Below are 24,180 nucleotides of genomic sequence, written 5' to 3'. Positions count from 1 at the left end.
ACCAAATGCAAGCCGGCGTGACTTCTCCGAAAGACGGAGGAGACTCGACCACTGAACTCAAAAGACACAGGAGTGGGTAAAACCCTGGATGAAGATCTCAAAAGTTCAGTAGCAAAAGTGACCAATAATCTCATGAAGAAAAAGCGAGCGGATAGAGTGCAGAAAGGACTCAGAAAGGAAACCCCTCGGCATAAGGTAGCCGTCATGTTGGATGAGAAGGTCAGCGATGTGGACAAAAATAGAAAAGTTCAACAAGGAAACCGAGACGCTGAAGGAATCCCACAGTGAAGAGCGCTACCAATACCTCAACCAAGCTAAAGTAAAAACCTCGGGGATAGACGGGCACGAGGAGAGATCCACCGAGCATTTGCACGTACAGGGAGTGCTGGAGGTGGCTCAGAAGTTAGCGCCTGCTGCTCTTCCAGAAAACCCAGGTTCTACTCCTCGCCCCCAAGCAGTGGCTCAGAACCATCTAAGTCCAGTTCCAGGGGATCCGATGCCCGCTTCTGGCCTTCTCAGGGGCCGGGCATATACATGTCTGGTACACAGACATAATCACAGGGGGAAACAAAACACCCATACACACTTAAAAATAGTTTTTAAGATTAAGATTTCTACAAAGAACCCCCAGTGAACCTGATTGTTGGGGAGAGGGCGGTAATGGGGGAGGATGGGGAGGGGAACACCCGTATAGAGGGGGGGAGGGGCTCGGGGGATGTTGGCCCGGAAACCGGGAAAGGGAATAACAATCGAAATGTAAATAAGAAATACCCAAGTTAATAAAGATTGGGGGGGGGGTTTAACAAAGAAACCTTGTCTTAGGGTTTCTTATAAAACAAAAACATTTAACTGGGGCTGGCTTCCAGTTCAGAGGTTTAGTCCATTATGGTCCCAGCATAATTCTGGGGGAGCCTCACAGCAGGTAGACGTGGTGCTGGAGAAGGAGCAGGGCAAGACAGCAGGAAGAGAGAGAACGTTTAACTACTAGTCCTGGCTTGACCTTCTGAAACCTCAAAGCCAAGTCCTAGAGACATTCTTCCTCCGACAAGGCCACACCTCCTAACAGCGCCACTCCCTATGAGCCTATGGGGGCCATTTTCATTCCAACCTCCACGGTCACTTACATCCGGGCACGACAAAAAAAAAAAAAAAAAAGTTTACAACACTAAGAACTCAGGGATCCAATCAAGAAACCAAACCTAACAATCCTGAAATGTTTAAGCAACGGCAAGGACAACCTTGTCAATGAGATTATAGCAGAAAATAGTTAAATCTAAAGTAGAATTGTACGTCCAGGCACAAGGGGCATTTAGAACTCCAGGTAGGTGTGGTCAGAGAAGAACGTCTTCACGGTACATTATACTCAATATTATAAAAATGCAAAGCGATATATTTATTATATATGTTACATATTATATATATTTAACACATATACGTGATAAATATATAATATATAAGTATATACTATATAAATATATATAATAGGTTAAAGGCTGTAAGAGGGAAATATGAACTCACCTACAAAGGCCAACAGATCAGAACATCTGACTTTTTACCCTAAACTCTAAAGTTCAGAAAAGCCTGGAGTGACATATTTCAAGCCTTGAAAATAAATGACTGTTGATAGAAAATAAATGACTGTTGATAATAGATAATATCGTATGAATATGATATTAAGGGCATTTCAAACACAGTACAATGAAGGCAGCTCATGACTACCAAGGCTGCAATATGCTGTGTGCTTGAAGGAATAGTACTCACGACACTGGGAGAGAGAAATTAAAGTGTTAACCATGAGAGCAGAGCACAGGGGAAAAAATCTCACAGAAAGAGCAAATGAACACTGTGGGTGTGGGGACACAAATACAATGGACACAAAATGGACAACTGGACTGCAAAGATGAGATCTAGCTATGTATGTGCTGAAAACCACACTTTGATGAGTTTAAAAGTCTCATGGACTGAAGAAAAAACAATAAAAGTCTATTTACCAAGCAATTGGAAGCAAAGGAGGAGAAGACGACAAGGATGAAGACAAAGACGAAGAAGAAAGACTGGCCCATTCTGGCATCTGATGATGTAGACTTCTGTTGTACTGGCTGGTTTCCTGGGTCAGCTTGACACAAACTGGAGTTATCACATAAAAGGAGCCTCAGTTGTGGAAATCCCTTCATGAGACCCAGCTGTAAGGCATTTTCTCAATTAGTGATCAAGGGTGGGAGGGCCCATTGTGGGTGGTGCCATCCCTGGGCTGGCGATCTTGGGTTCTATAAGAAAGCAAGCTGAGCAAGCCAGGGGAAGCAAGCCAGTAAGTAACATCCCTCCATGGCCTGTGCATCGGCTCCTGCTTCCTGACCTGCTTGAGTTCCAGTCCTGACTTCCTTTGGTGATGAACAGCAATGTGGAAGTGTAGGCTGAATAAACCCTTTCCTCCCCAACCTGCTTCTTGGTCCTGATGTTTGTGCAGGAATAGAAACCCTGACTAAGACAACTTCAAATTAAAATTATTAATATCTCAGAAGACCATGGCTACCAATAAAGGGAACAAGTCACCCCAAAGGTGACGATGACACGGGCATATGGATCGAACATTGAGACTCCCAACTTCATAAAACCAGCACAAGGAAACACTGTTAGACCACACCATCAAGCAAATGGACTTAGGATACTCACAGAATACTCCATCCAAAGATGTGCAACTTCCCTTCTTCTCAGCAGCCCAAAAACCTTTTCTAAAAATGTTCATATTCGAAGACACAAAGAAAGTTTAAAAAATATAAAAGATATGAAAATAACCTGTAGTTTATCATATCATAGTAGAATAAAATTAGAAATTAATAGGGAAAGAAATCACAGAAGTTACACAAATTCATTTTTGTTGAATGAGAAGAAAAATGACTGAAACACACACACACACACACACACACACACACACACACACACGAGGAAGTTAAGAAAAAAATCCTGGAACTGAACGGAAACGAAGGCACAACATGCCAGGGTCGTGAACATACAGGTATGGCAGCTCAAGGTGAAAACTTTTAGCTGCTAAAATAAAAAAACAAAAACAAAAACAAAAAACACGATCGTTCAGGGGTTTGAACCTTGTCCTGCTTGTCCGGAGAACTGAAATCCAATTCCCAGAACCCATATAGGACAGTTAATAACCACCTGTAATTTCAGCTTCAGGGGATCTAAAACCTCTTATGACCTCCACTCACACCTGCTCACACACAGACACACCCACAGACACACAAAATGGGGGCGGGCTGGAGATGTAGATCACTTTGTAGAATGCTTACTTAGCATACACAGGTTTGATCCCCAGCTTTCTAGTACATATCTATAACCCCATACATTAAAGATTTAAAAAAAAAATCAGAAAGGTGACTCAGCGGTTAAGAGTGAAGGGACCCATGCATGCACCTCGGGGTCCTCACCTCTGGGTCCCAGTAAGCCTAGACCACACCCAAACACAGAGTGATCCTTTATTAAACAAGGCAAAGAGACAAGGAGGCTGAAGCTCAGCTTGGCAGAAAGAGCAGCAAATAGATTTGCGGGCGTGGTTTTAAAAGGAAACAGGGAGGGTCTGTATTACAGTGAGCAGGGATGGGTTGGTGAGTTCTGATTGGACACGTTCATTAGGGTAGACAAGTGGGGAGTCTGGATTGGGAGACCTTGACGTGTTGTCTTGATAGCTGGACCTTGGTGGTCAGCCTCAGGAATGAGTCAGGCCTAAGGAATTGGCCAAATAAGGGAAGAGACCTGGGTGGCTAGCGTTTGGAGTGTGGAGGAATCTAAATAAGGGAATCTAGTGGCTTAGCAAGGAAGCGGGAGCTGGTAGGGCAAGGCCTGCTGCTGCCATGTCTGCCATGCTCCTGCCTGCTAGAGCTCTTCAAACAGTGCTTGGTGCTCTTGCCAAGGACCCACGTTTTGTCCCCAGCACCCATGGCAGGTGGCTCATGACGAAATAAAACTCCAGCTCAGGACCTGGTAACCTCTTCTGATGAGCATGGATACAAGTCACACACACACACACACACACACACACACACGAGGAGGGCAGGGTGGGGGGAGCAGGCTGGAGATGCAGCTCACGTTTCAGAGTTGCCTAGAGTACATGAGTTTGATCCCCAACACTCAGGAAGTAGACGCAGGAGGATGAGAGAGAGGGTTCTAGTTATCCTGGGCTAGAGACCCAAACTCCAAAGGAAATCTATGCAAGACAACACCACTTGGGAAGCAGAAGCAAGAGCATCACCCACGAGTTCAAGGACAATCTGGCATACATCCTGTAGTCCAGCCAGGACTACATAGCAAAATCCTTTCTCATAAGACAAGCAGTAAAAACAAAAGAAGGAAGCCAGAAGGCAACGATATATTTAAGATACTGTGGTGGTTTATCTGTGCTTGGCCCAGGGAGTGGCCCTATTAGAAGGTGTGGCCTTGCTGGAGTAGGTGTGTCACTGTGGGAGTGGGCTTTAAGACCCTCACCCTAGCTGCCTGGAAGTCAGTGTTCTGCTAGCAGCCTTCAGATGAAGATGTAGATCTCTCAGCTCCTCCTGCACCATGCCTGCCTGGATGCTACCATGCTCCCGCCTTGATGATAATGGACTGAACCTCTGACCCTGTAAGCCAGCCCCAATTAAATGTTGTCCTTATGAGAGTTGCCTTGGCCATGGTGTCTGCTCACAGCAATGAAAACCCTAACTAAGACAAACACTAAAGATTATTTTTTTAAAACCTGTCAGGTAAAAAAAAATTTTTTTTTACTAGACAACTATTCCTTAGGAATGGCAATATGAGACCAGACTCAATGTCTGCCGTCAGATGGATGAATAAAAAAAAAAAATATGATGCATACCCCAGAAGAATTTTATTCTGGTAGAAAGAACAAAATTATGGGGCTGGAGAGATGGCTCAGTGGTTAGGAGCATTGACTGCTCTTCCAGAGGTCCTGAGTTCAATTCCCAGTACCCACATGGTGGCTCACAACCATCTGTAATGGGATCTGATGCCCTCTTCTGGTGTGTCTGAGGACAGCGACAGTGTATTCATATATATAGTAAATAATTAAATCTTTTTTTTTAAAAAAAAAAAAAGAACAAAATTATGACACTTGCAAAAAAAAATCAGATCATTAAGTTAAACAAGGAAAGGCACCATACACACATACACACACACACACACACACACACACACACACACAGTATGCAAGAAAAAGGGAGATTATTGGAGCGGAGGTCTAAAGGGAAGGATGAGGAAAAAGTGGAGGAGAAAGGGAAAGGAAGCCAATGGGGTTGGGGGATGGGGGCAGGAAGGGAGGGCAGGAAGCAAAGAAGAGGACAAACAAGAACCCAGTGTGATGGTTGTGCATGGGCTGTCATAATGAAACCCATCTCTTTGTATGCTAGCCAATAAGATATATTAGTGGAAAAGTTATTAAGGGTCCAGTAGGATGGCTGAGTGAGGTAAAGGAGCTTGCCCCAGCCGCCGAGTGTTAGGGCCTAGGTAGCGTTCCCTGGCTAGCCGTGCATTCTGTGCTGTTAATAAGGAAACTTTCTCATATGCTATTTCTGCTGTTACTAAGAAACTTTCTCATGTTCAAGTTGATTACATATTCTGTTATGTTCTGTGCCCTTGGAAACCACTCACAACAAGAGTCAGGCAGAACTGCATTGTATCGTTAGACACAACAACCTTGGACCTGAACCAACCCCCGCCAGCACTCCTTATACCTGCGTGTGAGCTCCCGTGGTGTTTGCTTTTGTAAGCTGCCCCTGGGATGGACCCCAGCATCAGAGAGACACCTGCACCAATATAAGAAACTATTTGGAATAAGACTCCATTTTGAGTAGAGGTCGAGTAAAGTTTAAGTCCCCCCAAACCTCCCTGACGTACTGCTTGGCAGAAAAAGACGTGTAGGTGGGTAACTGACATCCTGGCTTAGCAAGTTAAGACAGGAAAGTCAGACAAGGCAAGTCCCCTGCCACAGCTGAATAGCCTAACCGATGGGAGCAGGATAAAGGTACAACAAAGACTCGTTCACAGGGTCATCCCCATCCCTAACTGGGAGGAAAGCCCTATGGAACCTTGGCTCAGTGGCATAGGCCAGTCTGTGCCTCCCAAATCCGGTCTGTGTCCTGACTGATCTGTCCTAGGGTGTATGCTCAATAAACTACCAATGTCTGAATGGGATCGGTGTTTGTGGGGTTTGTAGGGTGACTCTGGACCCCAACACCTGGTAACCCAAGGTTGGCTTTGAGAACCCACCCCCACCTCAAGCAGGAAGGAGAGAACCTACTCCACAAAGTTATCCTACGATCTCTACACACCACTGAGGCACATACAACCCGTACTCATCCAATACATGCTTCTCTTCTCTCCCTCCCTCCCTCCCTCCCTCTCCCTTTCTGTCTCTCTCCTTCTCCCTCTCTGACTCTCTCCCTCTCTGTCTCTCTGTCTGTCTCTCTCCCTCTCTGTCTCTCTCTCACACACATGCACAGAGAGAGAGAGAGAGAGAGAGAGAGAGAGAGAGAGAGAGAGAGAGGTGTAGCATTTTTTTTTAAGAAAATAAAAGATTTAAAGCAAAAGAAGAAGGCTAGGCCAACGAATGTCCTTGATCTTTTACCCTCCCCCCTTTCCCCCACCCCCAGCGCTGGGATTACAGGCACAGGAACGGCACCGCCACACCTGTACTGTATAGTGCTGGAGACTAAACCCAGAGCCTCGCATGTGCAAAGCTAATACTGTACCTACTGAGCCGCACCCTCAACCCCCAGAATGGTTTGTAAAACATGGTCCAACTATACAGTTCGCTGCTTACGAGAGACTTTAGATTCAGGACACAAACAGGGAGAAAATGGAAAGACGTTCCAAGGAGTTAGGGTAGAGATACCAATGCCACGCTGTATGGGTTTAAGTTTTAAAGTGTTACAAGGAACGGATCGTTCTCAAAGATAAAGCACAAATACCCAATAACATATGAAAAATGCACAACGTCCTCGACCATCAGGGGAATGCAAATCAAAGCTGCTTTGGGAGCCCATCTCTCCATAGTCAGGCTGCCATCGGCTCACCACGTGATAGGGGATTGTGTGGATGAGGGGGAAAGGGAATTCTTGTGCAAACTGGTGGGAAGGCAGATTAGCGCGGCTTAGCCGCGGACTCTTCAAAAACCTCGCGTAGAACTCCGTGACCGACTTACACCACTTCCGGGCATGTAGCTCCGGGGCTCTGAGATGACGCCACAGAGACGTCTAAACGTCCATGTGGACGGTGGCACTGCTGTAATCGCACCACCCGCGTCGTGGAATCAGCCAAGTGTCCATCAACGGGACAGATGAAGAAAATGTGGCATGAATACACAACGGAACTTTAGCCTGCCGTGAAAAAGAATAAAATTATGGGGTGTATTTTGGTAGGAACAAAAAAAAAATATTTTTATTTAGAGATCATACTAAATGAAATAAGATGAAGATAAATGTCCTATATTTTTCTCATTTGGGGGTCCTACGTGCGCCCCATGAAAGCAGATGGGAGAGGAAGGCAAGAGACCGGCAGAGAAGAGGGACCGGCCTAAGGGAGACAGCGAGGTTGGGGTGAATATGGTCGAACTAAGCTCCCTCTATGACCTGCCACACTACGTCCAAGCCAACAGAACCTTACGGGAAGAATGCGCTTCTGTACACTGTGTACGCTCTGTGGCTCAACAACTTCGCCTTTTGGAATTTGTTCCAAGGAAATGCGTATAGTGAGGAACAAATGCGAGCTAGAAGCACACCCATCGATGGCGTAACGTGTGTGCAAACATTCTGCTGGTTTAACCTAAAAATCAAGAGACGCGGACTTAACCAACTTAGGACCAAAATGAACGCAGGTCCGTACTCCCTGTGTGTGCGAGGCACTTTTTGTGGCTGTGACGAAACGCCACAACTGACAAGTTCCGGTGGGAAGAGTTATCTGGAGCACAGCTCCAGAGGGGAGTCCATAACGACCGGAGCGGGGAGACTCCGAAGCATGTGGCCGGAGCGCGAGGCTGAAAGAGCCCACCTTCAACCTTAAGAATGAAGCGGACAGGACGAACCGGAAGTGGAGCAAGGTCATAGACCCTCCATGCCTGCCCCGAGTGTCACGCTTCCTCGAATGATGCTCACATCAGGTTCCACAACCTCCCAAAAACAGTGCCACCAGCTGGAAGCCATACGCCCAAATACCTGAGCCTGTGGGGGAGCCACGCCTCGTGCAAACCACCACAATATATAAAAATATATCACAGGTGGACTAAGTGAAGAAAATGTGAAAAATAAAAAAAAGAATTAAAATTTTTATAGCGTGACACGAAAGGGGGAAGGTACATTATAGACTGATAGAAAAATCTACTGATCAACGAGATATAACAAATTTAAGCACATGGCCGTTAAATAAAATAATGAAATTCCACAGAGTTTACAGTGGGAAAAACAGTTCTACACTGACAATATCTCATTGGGAAGAGCACACAGACCACGGGTGTTTGAATCAACAACTGTCTGTCCTTTACATCCGTTAGCTACTGATAAGAAGGAGAGGTAACTTTGGGCCTCGAGAGATAAGTGCTATCTCTATTTATCTTTCTAGTACACTTAGTGTATTGTGAATTTAGCAATGCGTCAAGCACGAACAAGCATTTCCTTAGGGCCATGGTTTCTTAATAAGCAACGAAGCCCATACACAATGCGGGTCAATAAGTAAAACATTGTATCTGAACTTAACTTATGCAATTGCTTCACCAACTGTTACGGTGAGGAAAGCACCACATTCAGGACTAGAGGAGACGCTCTCACTGTCTCCTAGGATGCTGGCAAGCTTTGTTAGGGAAATTAATTGCAACCATAGGAACGGATCCAAATTCACCCATAAAGTATTTTCTTTTCTACAAGAGAAAAATCCAAATTCTTTATGCCAAGGCTTCATTACTGAAACAGAGCCATTGCAGGCAAGTGGATTAGATCTGACATGGCACAAAGTAAAGTTTTCCTCTCTTCCTTCTTGTCCCCTTTGCCGTCATCCTGTGTATTTTTTTTTCATAACAGTCTAGTCAGGCTTCTTTCTTTTTCAGTGCGCTCCAGGTCCTAGTGCATGCTAGGTAAGGGCTCTAGTACTGAGCTGTACCTCAGCCCCAACTACGGGATCTCAGGTCTGAACATGTGCTAAAGATGCTTTTATCACTCAATGTTCCACCTTAGGTAGGTGACAAAATGCCAACTATTAGACTCCTTCGCATACAAATAAATATAGTTTCTTCCCAGTGAGAAATTAAAAATAATGGGCTGGGGAGATGGCTCAGTGGTTAAGAGCACTGGCTGCTCTTCCAGGGGTCCTGAGTTCAATTCCCAGCATGGTGGCTCACAGCCATCCGTAATGCGATCTGATGTCCTCTTCTGGGGTATCTGAGGAGAGTGTATTAATAAATTAATAAAATTAATAAATTTTTAAAAACCAAAAAAACTAATTAAATAAATAATAAGTCAGGCTTGGTGATTATGTCTTTAATTTAATCATAGGAGCAACAGAAGTAATTGTTGTGAGTTTGGGGTTAGCCTGTTCTACATAACAAGTTCCAGGCTAGCCAAGACTACATAGTAAGACCCTATTTCCAAAACAAATTGATAATAATTATTATTATTAATAATAATAACAAACAAAATAAGACATACATATATACTATATTTCTTTAACGAAAATTCCATGTCATTGTTTTGAATACAGTAAGTGGAAACCGATGTCCTCAGAAGGGAAATAGTACCAGATTCCAGTTCACAAGAGTTAGGAATGTAGGGTTCTCATAGGATCCACCCAAGCACCCCTACTCTCACTCTTAAGCCACACCCCTTCCCAATCAGCACCTTAATTTCCCAGTAAATGACTAGAGAGATAGAGAGAACAACTCAGTTGTCCTTTAGCAATCAAGAGGATGTGGCTTGGATCAGGAACAGAATGGACTCTTCTGCCTGTTCCTCACTAACGTCATCAGGGTTTATGATGCACACATCAAGACCATGAGGCCTTGGGGCGAAGAACAAGGGGGTGAGCCCTTTTCTAAGAGCACCCCCGGGGCTCAGGTCCCCCGAGACCGGAGTGCAGTTCTCTTTGTCCTGTCAGTTCACAGATGCTTGACCAGGGGCCTAAACAGTCAGGACAAAGGACTGACCCTTAGGAAAAGAGATGACGAAACAAAGGGGCCGTGTGAGCAAGGGAGAAGAAGTACGAATGGCAGTCACGGAGTGTACTCCCTTTTTAAACAAGTACAAAGTCACTCAGAGAACCCTCTGGAGCAGGTTTCCCAGTGCCTGGTGCTTCAGAGAGGGGCGGCAAGACTCACAGAAGCTAAGTAGGGCAGGCAGTGGCAGCTTGGAATCAAGATGAAGTAAGTTACCCTGCATCTGGGGAACAGAGAAAAATAAACTACTCATAGGCTCAAGGTGGCAAGAAGCAGAAGCCCGGAAGCCCGGGAGAAGCGGAAGCCCGGGAGAAGCGGAAGACCCGGAGAAGCAGAGCCTGGTCATTTCGCGCCAGTAGTGGAACGATCACGTGATACGCTATCAACACCAACTCTGTACCAAGGTAGGGCTCGTGTACCCACAATTGCCGAGGCTGTGCCAACAGCAGCAGCCCTCCAGCTCCCAAGAGGATTCCCCAGTCCTACTGCTGTCTCATTGGAAAACCCCACTAGGGATACACAGTGCAACCTCCCTGACTGCTGTAGCCTCACCCTGCTGGGCCAACGGGGCCATGATCTACCATCTTGTCTCAGATCGTCCCAGAAGACAAGGATCCTTAGCGTGGTCTCTTCCATATCCCACGCTCATGTTTTTGTGCTTCATGTTGGCTCTGCTACTTTAAGTTGTCACAAGCGTAGGACAGAAGCGCTGTCTCGTGCCCTTAGCACAGGTGGCTGTAACATGCCTCACGGAGAGGAGGCATGCGTAGAAAAAGCTTCATCTCAGGCACTCTGTGTTGCTGGCTGTGGGTTCGGTCCTAATGACTCCACAGTGCGTGAGAAACAAGGTTTTTCAGCGTCTGCAGTAACCGAAGGAAACAGCTACTACTACTACTACCAGGCTCGCCTCTGCCTCGAGGCTCGCCTCTGCCTCGTGAGGAAGCAAAGTGATTTCTGACACGTGAACAAACTATCAGTAGAAACCGCGCTCAGCCCCAGCTTGGCGTCTATTGTTAGTTCCTTATCGCTGTGCAGGTAACGGAACTCAGGTCCTGGAGGGTGTTAGCCAACCACTCTGGCACCAAGCAGCCCCCTCAACTCTGAGTGCCCCAGTTGGTTAGGGGACATTTTTATGATGTGTTTTAAAATAAAAGTAGGGGGGTTGGGGATTTAGCTCAGTGGTAGAGCACTTGCCTAGGAAGCTCAAGGCCCTGGGTTCGGTCCCCAGCTCCGAAAAAAAGAACCAAAAATAAATAAATAAATAAATAAATAAATAAATAAATAAATAAATAAATAAATAAATAAATAAAATAAAAGTAGGATGATCTTTATCCTGAGACCTCAAACTTAACGCCCTGAGATGCATGAGTGGTTCTCTCCCAGCCAAAATTGCCTGGCCAGTAGGCTAGCACGAACCTTACGTCACCATATTTATGCTCACTGTTGCCTGTACAGAAGTGCGCTGGCCAGCAACCGTGAAAACGGAAGGAAGTGAGAAAACATTTGAGATTAGCCATTCGCAAAAATTTAAACTACACGTTTTGCACAGAAAACAGGACAAAACGATACAATTCCTAACTCAGATTCTGATCTTTCTCATAATAGTCATTTAAATATATTCTGGTTTTCTCATAAAAATCAAAATGCTCACCATTTTAAAAACAAGTCCAGCTTAGGCACAGACTTTTGATTCCAGAATTGGAGAGGCAGAGGCAGGTATATTTCTGAGTCTAGCATGGTCCAGGTTAGCTAGGACTACATAGTAAGACCCTATCCTGAAAAATAAAAAGTAAGGTGTTGGAGAGATCGCTTCATGGTTAAGAGCACTTGTGGTTCTTGCAGAGGACCATGGTTCAACTCCCAGAACCTACATGGCAGCGAACTGTAACTCCAGTTCCATGGTTTACAGTGCCCTCTTCTGGCCTCCATGGGTAATGCGCTCACACAGTGCACAGACGTACATGCAGGCAACATTCATACACACAAATAAAAACAAACCCTAAAGTAAATTTTAAAATGATAGCAAAAAGTTCCCTCACTCCTGACATTATAATTAACATATCTTTGGTTGGCCCATGTATTTCTGCTTCTTTAGTGATTTTTCTACAGTGATTTTACTGTCCTTTATTTAATTCCGAATTAGAAAATTAGAAGCAAACATATTTCTGGTCCTGCCATGGCACATCGCTAGAGCTTAGAAACCATAAGGACCCGTTCTCTGACCCTGGCTGGCTTTGTGTTCTCAGCCATCAGGGGCTCAGTGGCAGCTGCTTATGGGCTAATGTCGGAAACACTCAAGTGTATGGCCATGAGAAACAGCCAGACTTGAGAGCAAGTTCCTTCTTCGGTTTTTGTGTCATTCTCTAGTGACCACTGGACAACCAAGGCAGACCCAGACTCTGACCCATGGACGAGACTCAAGCTCATTCTCTCTTGCATAGGCCAACAGTGACCACGTAACCACACACTGGAGTAAGGTGTCTGACCTAACATTCTGCTTGACAAAGCTGACTCAATATCGGCCTTCACTCTACAGATGCCAATAGAATCCTGAGGGCCAAGTCAAAAGACCTGACTACAGGGGATGAAGAACAGTTGCCTTGCTACCCTCCCAGAGTCAACGGTCTATCCACTTCAACCATTCTCCCTTTAACCAGTAAGGACCCTTGGACTTGATCTCGCTTCCTCTGCTGGAAACTCCATTGTTCAGATGTTCAGAACCAGGAACTAACCAAAAATAAAGCAAAATCGCCAGACGGCCATGAGAATGAATGGAAATCTGCAATTGATGGTGGAGGGGGAAGGAGGGGGCATCTCCAGGAAGAGACCAAGAGAAACCTGGGATAAGGAAGGCACCCAAGAATCAATGGGGTGACCTTAGCTGTGACTCACAGCATTGAGGATACGGATCCTGAATTGGCCACTTCCTGTTGCCAGACAGGAACCTCAACGGAGCGATAGGTACACCAATACACCCACAGAACTTTCAACCCAAAAATTTATCCCGTCTACAAGAAATGAACAACAGGCAGGGGATGGGGGGATTGGGGACTGAGGGAATGGCCAACCAACAACCTGAGACCCATTCCATGGGCAAGCACCAACCCCTGACACAATTAATGATACTGTGTTTTGCTTGCAGACAGGAGTAAAGAATGGCTGTCCCCTGACAAGCTCCGCCCAGCAGCTGACTCAGCCAGATGCAGACACCCACAGCCAAACAGTAAATAGAGCGTGGGGACTCTTATGGAAGAACAGGAGGAAGGATTGTGGCTTCCTGGAGGAGAGAGGAACTCCACGGGAAGACTGAATGAACCAACTAACCTGCATCCTCAGGGCTCTCAGAGACTGAACCATCAACCAAAGAACATACACAGGCTGGACCTAGGACTTCCTGCACATCTGTAGAAGTGCAGCTTGGTCTCCATGTGGTTCCCAAACAACTGGAAGGGAGGGGGAGCTTTGAAAGTCCACCCCCAGTGACACACTTCCTCCAACAAGGCCACACCTCTTACTCCTTTTATCCCTATCAAAGAATTCTACTCCCTGGTGCCTAAGCGCTGGAATACCTGAGTCTACACGGCCATTCTTATTCAAACCACCACGTGGTCTGTCGTGGCAAGGAAAACACAGACACAGAAGCGAAAGACCTGGTCACACTGCACTCTGTCAGGAAGCAGAGAGAACAGAGTAAAGCTAAGCTGCTATCAGCTAGCTCTCTTCCACGTGGGTCCCAGGGATCGAACTCAGGTTAGCAGGCATAGCAACAAGTGCCCTTACCCACTGAGCCATCCTCAGCTCAAGAAAAATTTTTGAGAAGTTAACTGAGCCAACTTTTAGGGATTTTTTTGTTTCTTTCAGTTTTTTCTTTTTGTTTTGTTTTTTGTTTTTGTTTTGGTTTTTTGGGGGTTTTTTGTTTTTGTTTTTGTTTTGAAACAAGGTTTCACGATGTAGCTTTCAAGACTAGCCTTGCACTCCCACTGAAGACTTGGTCCCTAGGTAGCTGTGCTATTTTAGAAAATGCTGGAAACTACTTTACCTAGTATGGCCTTGTGGGAAGAAACATGCCAGTCAGGAGAGTGTCCTTGGGAGAACGTGCCTGCCACTGGTATACTTTGCCTCATGGTGGTCTGAAGCGTCAGAGCCTGTTCATAACCTGAAACCTGTGAAAACCTGTCAAAATCCATTCTTCTTCCTCCGCTTCCTTCAGACACTTGTCACAGTGACTATAAAAGAGAGAGAGAGAGAGAGAGAAACTGACTTCATGCCTCCCACAAGCTTCATAGATAATGAATAGATAATGGCTATAACTATGGAGTACCCAGAATCCGGAAGATGTTAAATGCTGTTAATGGTTTCCAGCACAACTTCCTTATTCAGATGAGGGGGCTGGGTTTAAAGATATCAGAGACAAACACTCACAAGAGGCCTATGAAAGCCAGCAGTATAATCTGTGTCTTCCTCCTACACTCACACGCACACACATGTACACACGCACACACATGCACACACACAACTGCACACAACCACACAACCTCTGAATGCCCTTCAGAACGTCCTGAAGCACTTATGAGGCCGAGGTCAGGCTGCTGGCTGGCTGTCGGATACTGGGGCATCGTTACTCTCTGAGAGAGGCCCTAAGCAGGAACTGAGTAACAGTCACAGTGATGGATGACGGGCCGAGGTTTTGTGTTCTATTTCTAACAGCTTATCTCTGCTAGATCCGGGATTTCTGAGATAACATGTAACCGAAAGAAATGCCAGCCATGACTTCCTAAGTGAGACTGCACAGGCATGGTGCTTGCAAGTTCTCCTTTCGGTTCACTTACGAGTGAAACACTGGGGCCTGGGGTAATGATGCACACCTGTAATCCCCACACCAGAGGCAGAGGCAGAAACATCAGGAGTTCAAAGCCAGCCTTGGCCACACTGAGTGTGAGGTCAGCTTGCAGGGGAAAGATGTGTATCTATGATACTCAGTGCTAACTGAAGGCAGATTAATCAACCTGAAAGAATGTACATAAAGGCAAAGTATTCATGTCGAGCTACCTATGCTTCCCTCATGAGTGTCGCAGAGGGATGGACCCTTTGGGCAGCGATTAAAAAAGACCCCTGCCACTCAAGATTTCTGCTTGCACACGAATCCTTGAACCAGAAAGAGACAATTTTATGCCACGGGATGCTGCGTCTGGAAATCAGACTTCTGAGCTGGGAAGCTGACAACATCGCAAACACCATTTAATAAACCCCAGAAATGGGACTGGAGAGATGGTTCAGCAGTTAAGAGCAATCAGTGCTCTTCCAGAGGTGGTTCTGAGTACAATTCCCAGCAACCACATGGTGGCTCACAGCCATCTGTAATTGGATCTGAGGCCCTCTTCGGTGTCTGAAGACAGTTACAGTGTACTCCTATAAATAAATTAATTTTAAAAAAAAACAGAGGATTTTGTTTGTTTTTGTTTTATCGTTCTCCTCTCTGCTGTCTCTCTCTGTCTCTCTCTGTCTCTCTCTGTGTGTGTGTGTGTGTGTGTGTGTGTGTGTGTGTGTGTGTGTGTGTGTGTGTTTTGTTTTGTTGAGACAGGGTGGTAGCCTTGAACTCATAGAGATCCATCTGCCTCTCCCTCCCAAGTGCTGGGATTAAAGGCATGAGCCACCACACTGACAGAAAATGAATTTTGATTTTGGCTTAGTTTTACCCCCTCCCCATCAAGCTGCATCAAAGAATTTCTAAAATCCTAAAAAAAGCCAAGTCCCTTGCTGCACAAAACCTTAGGAATCTCGAGCATTGGCCTGTGCCATGTGACACGTGCCCTGTGACATGTGAAAAAGCGTTCTGCCCACACTCTCTCACAGGTACGACCTGGGATTGGTCCCTGGACAGCCTACAGAGGTCAATAAACAGGGATATGAGGCCTCCAGGCAGGTTTCCTTAGATGTAGAAGCTGAGACTGTAAAATGTCTGCTGGCTGGCTACCCGGCGATCGATAGGTGTTCATGGGTGAGGGAAATTCCTTACTGACTTTCTAGCAGAGGCCTGCGTTAATCCGATTCGAGTGACTATTTGATTCTTTGGCAAATCTTTTCAGGTTTTCTTTTAAAGCATTCATTCTGTAATTACGTGTATAGCTGTGTGCCCGTGTGGGCATGTTCATGTGAATGCTGGTGCCTGTGGAGAGAGCAGAGACACTGGATTCCCCATGAAGCTAGAAATACAGAAGCTTGTGAGCTACCTCATGTGGGTACTGAAAATCAAACTCGGGTCCTCTGGAAGAACGGCGCACTGAGCCATCTCTCCAACGCTATAGCCTTCTGAGGCAAGGTCTCTGTGTGTAGCCCAAGCTGACACCACACTTCCGATCCTCCTTAGTCTGTTTTATTTAAGGCTCATATACAAGGCAGCCTTAGTCACTGTTCTCTTGCTGTGAAGAGACACCGTGACCAAGCAACACTTAGAAAATGAAACACTTAGAAACTGTGTCGAGGACCCTAAACTGCTGGACACCACCTACAGGGGCTCTAAATCAAGAGCCTGCCACCCGCAGGCCTGTGTACGTTTCCCAGCCTCTGTCCTTCCTCTTTCCCAAGTGAAGCTTTTGCACCACAGCATACTGGTGTCCCATGGCCCATGCACCTGCAGGGGTGGAGGGCTGGGAGGGGGGAGTGTCTTGTGCCTCTAGCCTCATGGCGCCTATAGGGCTAGCTCTGGTCTGAATTCCTCCTCAAGCAGAGGGCTTTATCCTGAGTGTGGAACAGGGGATGTTCTAGACAAGTGGACATATATACGGTGACCCCCTTTCAACTGGTGGCTTGGGGATCACAGAGGTGCAGAACAAACATGGCAGAGATGGGTGGAACAGATTAGGAGGATCAGCAGATGTGGCCCTGTTGGAGGAAGTGTATAATAGTGTAGGGCTTTGGGTAAGGGGAAGGCTGTGTCTTGGTACAGAGTTGTCTTGGTGTGGGTGTGAGGGGCTGTGACAGGCTGTGGGTCCATATAGAGTCACATTGAGGTGAGTGATAATGTCTGAACACAGGACTCTAATCAGGATAAGGGACTATGTTGTGCTAAGTGTAGAATATGTCAGAGTGTGAGTGGAGGGGTGGAACCTGGGAAACTGGAGTCTAAAAATGAGGCTGACTAAAACCTCACGCAGTAGCCAACTTTGTTCAGAACACCCATCAACCTTTTACTCCGAGGGTTAAGAGGAGTCCCATGAGGAAAGCGTACAATCACAAGGGCAAACCGCACACAGCGAGAAATACACATATATGTTTTTCCATAGCGGCGTGTGAACAGTGACAAAAGCCAGCTGTAGAGTAATACGAAGGGAACTCAGTGCTATCCACTCGGCTTCGGAGAGGCTCATTCCAAGGGCACGTCCACAGTTCTGAGGGAATTTAGGTCACGAGACTCTTGCCTGGGTTTCTTGGGATTTTCTCACACGCACTCACAACTCTTCTGACGTGACTCAGTTCTTGGACCGTGTTTCGACACAGTGCCGTGTTGGACTCCCTCTGGGTATTGTGCTGGGTCTTGGTAGAGGGATTGGCAGATGGCTTCTGCTGTGCCGGGGCTGATCACAGGCACAGAGCGCCCCAGGGAACACCAGGTCCAATTCCTCCGCCGAGCAGCAAGGGCAATCCGAAATGGCCCCTCCTGGATCTGGCACGTGTGCCTCCTCATAGAGGTTCGGAGATCCAGTATGACAAATTTTCTGGCCACAGGGAGCCTTATGGGAGGACATGCCCAGGCAACAAACAGATTTTCAGAGCCCTCCCTGCTGCTTGAAGTCACAGGAAGGTCTCAGTTGTGAGTGGCCAGAGCAAGGACAAAGTCTCCTCACAACTAGAGGACAGTGACGGCAACAAGAAGGCATGCTAGAATCCTGTCCCTCAACCTGAGGTTGTACCAAGGCTGAAAGCAATGGGGTCACTCCTAATCTGGGGCAGGTCCTACCAAGCTGGGTATAAAAATATCGTTAGGTGTCCCTCCGTGGGGTCATAAAGCCCAACATGGAAGTAAGGATATAGAAGTACACATAGGGTACTTGTCTCGGATAACATGACAAGCAGCTGAGTATTGACAGTTAAAGAGAACACATTGGGAGCTGCTGCTTCCCAAGGACACTTGCTCAGAGCCATGATGTTAAGCCATCTTTAGAACACTGGACTCTTGACTTTACGAACTGGGTCAGGTGCTGGAGTGCCAGGGAGGTGACTCAGGGGATAAAGGGCTTGCTGTGAAAGCAGGAAGACCCGAGTTTGGATTTCCAGCAGGCGTGTAAACCCAGGTGTGGTATCATGGATGTGTCACCCCAGTGCTTCGAGAAAGTATGAGACGGGGGTCTCTGGGGGCTCACTGGACCAGTTAGCCTAAGTACAGGTTCAACAGGAGACCCTATCTCAAATGAGGTAGAATGTGATTGAAAAGGTCACACATATGCACGCAGACACAGACAGACAGACAAATAGACACCCACACACACGCACACACGCACGCACGCACGCGATATACTCCGCCCACGATGATCTGGCTTGACTTGGTGTCAGTTCACTGTACTGGACACCACCTAGAGAGCTAGTCAGTGTACCTGGTGTCAGAACTACCTGGGTATAGCAGGAGCCACTTTAGCCAGCAGGTGGTGAGCCCTGCTTCTCAAAGGGGATCAGCCCACATCTCTGCCACCCAGCTCCCCCCAAGTCCCCTCCCACTTCTCACCCCACCATCCTCCCACCCGCTACCTCCCCACCTCCCCCACCTCCCGCTCCAGTAAAGGCATCACGTCCCACTGCGGAAGAGTGGTCAACAGGTACGTGTATGTGGTGGTTTGACTAAGAATGGCCCCCATTGGCTCATAGATTTGAATGCTTGATCATCAGGGCGTGGCGTTACTCGAGGATTAGGAGGTGTGGCCTGTTGGAGTAGGGATGGCCTTCTTGGAGTAGGTGTGTCCTTGATGAAGGAAGTGGGTCACTGGACGTGGGCTTGAACCAGCCCTGGAGTGGTGGCACAAGCCTTTTATCCCAGCGCTCTGGAGGCAGAGGCAGGAGGCCAACATGGCCTATGGAGTTAGTTCCAGGACAGCCAGGGACAAACAAAAAAACCTGTCTTTAAAAAAAAAAAGGCTCTCATCAGGCATCCTCATTAGAGTGACGTCGTCTTTAAACCCCTTGTGGCAATCCCTGACGCACTGGTGTGACGCCCAGGGAAAACAGGGCGACTTCCTTAAGATCATCCAACTTTTGGATGATTACCCAAAATGCTTCATTGTGGGAGCAGACAATGTGGGCTCCAAAAAGATGCAGCAGATCCGCATGTCCCTCTGAGGGAAGGCTGTGGTGCTGATGGGCAAGAACACCATGATGCGCAAGGCCATCAGGGGCCACCTGGAGAACAACCGAGCTCTGGAGAAACTGCTGCCTCACATCCGGGGGAACGTGGGCTTCGTGTTCACCAAGGAGGACCCCACCGAGATTAGGGCTATGCGGCTGGCCAATAAGGTGCCAGCTGCTGGGCGAGCTGGTGCCATTGCCCCATGTGAGGTCACTGCGCATGCTCAGAACACTGGTCTGGGGCCGGAGAAGACCTCTTTCTTCCAAGCTTTGGGCATCATCACTAAAATCACCAGGAATTCTGAGTGTTGTGCAGCTGATAAAGACTGGAGACAAGGTAGGAGCCGGTGAAGCCACACCGCTGAACATCTCCCCCTCGGGGCTCCGTTAGGCTGATCGTCCAACAGGTGTTCGACAACGGCAACATTTACGACCCTGAGGTGCTGGGCATCACAGAGCAGGCCCCACACTCTCGCTTCCCAGAGGGTGTCTGCAATGTGGCCAGCGTCGGTCTGCAGGTTGGCCACTCGACTGTTGCCTCAGTGCCTCACTCCATCATCAATGGGTACAAGCGGGTCCTGGCTTTGTCTGTGGAGACTGACTACACCTTCCTACTGGTTGAAAAGGTCAAGGCCTTCCTGGCCGATCCATCTGCATTTGCTACTGCGGCCCCTTGTGGGCTGCTGCCACCACTGCTGCTCCTGCAGCTGCTGCTGCCCCAGCCAAGGCCGAAGCAAAGGAAGGGTCTGAGAAATCAGATGAGGCTATGGGATTCGGTCTCTTCGACTACGCCCCTCAGTGCAACCAAGTCAGCCTGATTAATTTGAGAAAGATGGAAATAAAGGCTTACTTCTCTTTTTAAAAAAAATGCCCAAGCCATTCCTAGTGTCTCTCTCTAATATCCAAGTATCAGGATGTAGAACTTCCAGCTCCTTCTCCAGCACCGTGTCTGCCGCCGTGCCTGCATGCCACCAGGCTCCCCTACCAATAGTTGATGAAACCTCTGAAACTGTAAGCCAGCCCCACTTAAATGTTTTCTCTTATAAGAGGTCATGGTGTCTTCACAGCAATAGAATACTAAGACACCATCCCTCATAGGGAAGCCATATTCAGATGTAAAACACAACCCCCCTGCCCAGTCTGACATGGTTTTGGAGGGGATAGAATGACATTGGTCCTCACGACAGGACCAGTGGATAGACGTGAGCACAGACTCCATGATAATTAGAGACAGCAGGAGGCAAAGGTGTGGCTAATGTCTTAGCAAAATGGTAGATGCTGGGACCCTCAAGATAGCCCTTAAGGCTGTGGGAAAGACCTCTAAAAACATGAGTTTGAAAATACATAATTTCTCAACTATGTCAAAATTAAGGAAGCGATCTGAACTCTATAAGGAGCTTCATGAATCTAAAGGAACAAAAGCATTAATGAGTCAGCCTGTCAGCGAGATACAAAGGCAGGCAAATTCCTGAGTTCGAGGCCAGCCTGGGACACAGGGAGTCCAGGACCAGGTGTTAGAGATGGCAGTTTCAGGACGGGTCCCACCCAGCTAGCTTACCTACCTGTGCTTAACAGAAGCGGGCAGATCTCAATTCTTCTGCAGTGTTATAAGGAAGTGTGTGATGGCTGTCTTTGAAGAATAAAGGGGGCTGAGTCACGGATGCTGATTCATAGGATAATCAAAAGGAAATCTGAAGTCAATGACTGGGTTGATATGTAAAATAAAAGACTCGGCTTATGATCTGCAAGAGATGAGCTATCCGGAGAGTTTTTCAGACTAGCAAGAGAGAACTGCTTGGAGCACTGTCTCAAGCAGAACATTGAGAGAGCTGTCTAGAGATTTTCAAAAAGAAAAACAGATCAGAGAGAGAGCAGGCTAGAAAGCTGTCTCCAGCAGAGCATAGGCCGCCAGCTTTGAGCCACGAATTTACTTCGAGTCATTTGCTTTCACTCCAACAGGGGCTTGTCCTCAAGCAGAGGGCAAATGCTGCTTTTGTTTGGTTGACGTTGAACAGGGTCTTTCAGGGCTGGCTGGCTTTAGAGCCTGCCGCTGGTTTTTACCTGTGGTTGTCTTGACTCATCTTCCAGAATGGTTTTGGACATGAATTTGTAAATCACTTGCAAGTCCTTCCACCAGATATTGGGGTTGACAAGACCTGTCCCTGTGACTCTAGCCATCTCAGAATTCCTGTCACAAATCAGAGACCGAGATCTCACTAGGGGGAGGGGCTGCAAGCCGGGAGGACCTGCTGCTGTGCTGTTGTGACCTCAGAACCCACAGTAAACCTTCCTTTAAACCTTCTGATTCCAGAAAAGAGGCAGCTGAATGGCAAAAGCCCCTTTTAACAACTTGGTATTCTAATCTTTTTTCTCCTCCCATGGAGCCAAGGCTGCCCAGACAACCACATCTTAAGACAAGGTTTCCAGCAACAAGAAGTGTAGCACATGGGCAAGTCTGTGGAACCCAGCACTGTTAGGCCACAGAATCCCCAACTTTTTTTTTCCTTTTTAAAGATATATTTATTTAATGTATGTGAGTACACTGCCGCTGTCTTGAGACACACCAGAATAGGACATTGGTTCTCATTACAGATGGTTGTGAGCCACCATGTGGTTGCTGGGAATTGAACTCAGGACCTCTGGAAGAGCAGTCAGTGCTCTTAACCGCTGAGCCATCTTCCAGCCCCAGACCCTTGACCCTTACAGTCTACACACACAGTGCATCTGGGTCTTCAGACACTGGCATTCAGATAAGCACATAGAAGTCACCCCTATGCCTAACATGCAAACATCCTTGCACACAGGCATCCATACCATCGCATGTACTCATATTCACACATGAACCACACATGGGTACTCACACACATGCATATACAGCCATTCAATCTATATTCGTACATGTGGTTACTCATAGGCACGTCCATGCATACCTGTACATGCATACACTTCTAGCTACACACGTACCCACATGTATGCATGAGGCAAACTGTGAGTGCATGAGACACACCAGGAACTCACGTATATGCATGTTCTCAGGGTATAGTCTTGAGGCTGCATGTAACAATTTAGAGTCTAGGTGAGAGTGTTATGGGTGGGCCTGACAGGTACACACCTCCTCACAGCCTGAAGGTTTCCTGTTGTCTTTGTTTTGTTTTTGAGATAGTTTTGCTGTCAACCCAGGCTGTCAACTCAAATCTCCTGCCTTTGCCTCCCATATACTAAGACCATGGGTCTGTGTTACCATGGCTGGCTTGGAGCTGTTTTAAACAAGAAAACTACTACTAGCTGTGCCAAGATGTGACTGAGGTAAAAGTCCGTGAAAAAGACACTTATTTAAGGGTTAGCGGCAGATGGATACAGAATGTTCTCTTACTCCATCTCAGCTGGAGTCCACGTTGAGTTATGAGTCAAATTCTCTGTGTGGGTCCCGGAACAGCTGAAGGTGTAATGACGAGTAGCTGACTTCCTGCGCACAGAATCCGGAGGTAACAAGGAGCCATTGTTTTGCCGTCAACCTAAGAGATGTTTACAGATGCTGACTTGATAAAAACTTGAAAAAGACATTTGTCCTGGAAGACAGACCGCAGCCTGCCAGCGCTGACTGCTGGTGGCTGGATGTCGCTGGCTGTCATTGGGAGTGAGCAGAGGTCACTGTGGCACCCGGAGCCATCTGAGCGCAAGCAGAAGGAGCGATCCGAGTCCCACTCAACAGCGCCCCATGCACACGGTCTGTAATCTTGTTTCAGCTCACTGGGAATTAGTGTCCTTTCTGCAGTCCAAGTACCATGGTTTTCACGTTTTTTTCACACTGTTGAGCCTTTTGTCGCGGCTCTGCTGTTTAAAACAAACCAGAGGATAATTTAAACGATGCAGCATCAAGAGGAAGTGAATTGGCCTCCACCTTGGAGCTCATACAAACGTCTCAGCGAGACGAGAGCAGTGCGTAGCTTGTGTCCAAGAGCCACAGACTCCCTAGGTGTCGACGAGCGGGTCAGCTGGCACAGGACGCATTTTAGAAAATACACGTGGAAGAGGGGGGTCAGAAGCACAGAGCTTCTGTCACTGTAGAGTAATCATATCTGGGTCACTTGGGCAGCCCTTCGCCCTGTGATTCACTCTGCTCCGTTACAGTCTCCACACAAAGCTGTTTTTCCTGCTTTTGGGACCCTATTCTTCCTGTTGGGTTGCCTCATCCAGCCTCAACGCGGGTGGGGCCGACATTCTCTAGTCGTATTACAACTCGATATGCCATAGTTGTTTGACATCCTGGTAGGCCTGCCCTTTTCTGAAGGGAAACATAGGAGGTATGGATTTGGGGAGAGGAGAGATGTGGGGGAGGGACTGGGAGGAGAGGAGGGAAGAAATACCGCTGTTGGGGTGTATTATATGAGAATTAAAAAAAGAAAAAAAGGAGGGGAACACCCATAAGGAAGGGTAGGGGGAGGGGGATGTTTGCCCGGAAACCGGGAAAGGGAATAACACTCGAAATGTATATAAGAAATATTCAAGTTAATTAAAAAAAAAAAAAAGGAAAAAAAAAAAAGAAAAAAAAAGCCTTCAGGTTGTTGGTCAAGGGGGCCCCTGGAGACACTTCCCCACAGAAACACTCCCTTAACTATTCAACAAATTTTGATGGTCACACCCTA

At 47.1% G+C, this 24,180-nt stretch overlaps 1 pseudogene; it reads left to right on the top strand.

The window, feature by feature from the left end:
• Positions 1 to 226: 226 nt before the first annotated feature.
• Positions 227 to 23,269, top strand: LOC116884379 (annotated as a pseudogene).
• The last annotated feature ends 911 nt before the right edge of the window (positions 23,270 to 24,180 follow it).

Source organism: Rattus rattus, chromosome 15 (genome assembly GCF_011064425.1).
Source record: "Rattus rattus isolate New Zealand chromosome 15, Rrattus_CSIRO_v1, whole genome shotgun sequence".
Taxonomy (NCBI): domain Eukaryota; kingdom Metazoa; phylum Chordata; class Mammalia; order Rodentia; family Muridae; genus Rattus; species Rattus rattus.
Note: the sequence above shows the minus strand (reverse complement) of the source record. Positions and strands in the feature narration are given on the sequence as shown.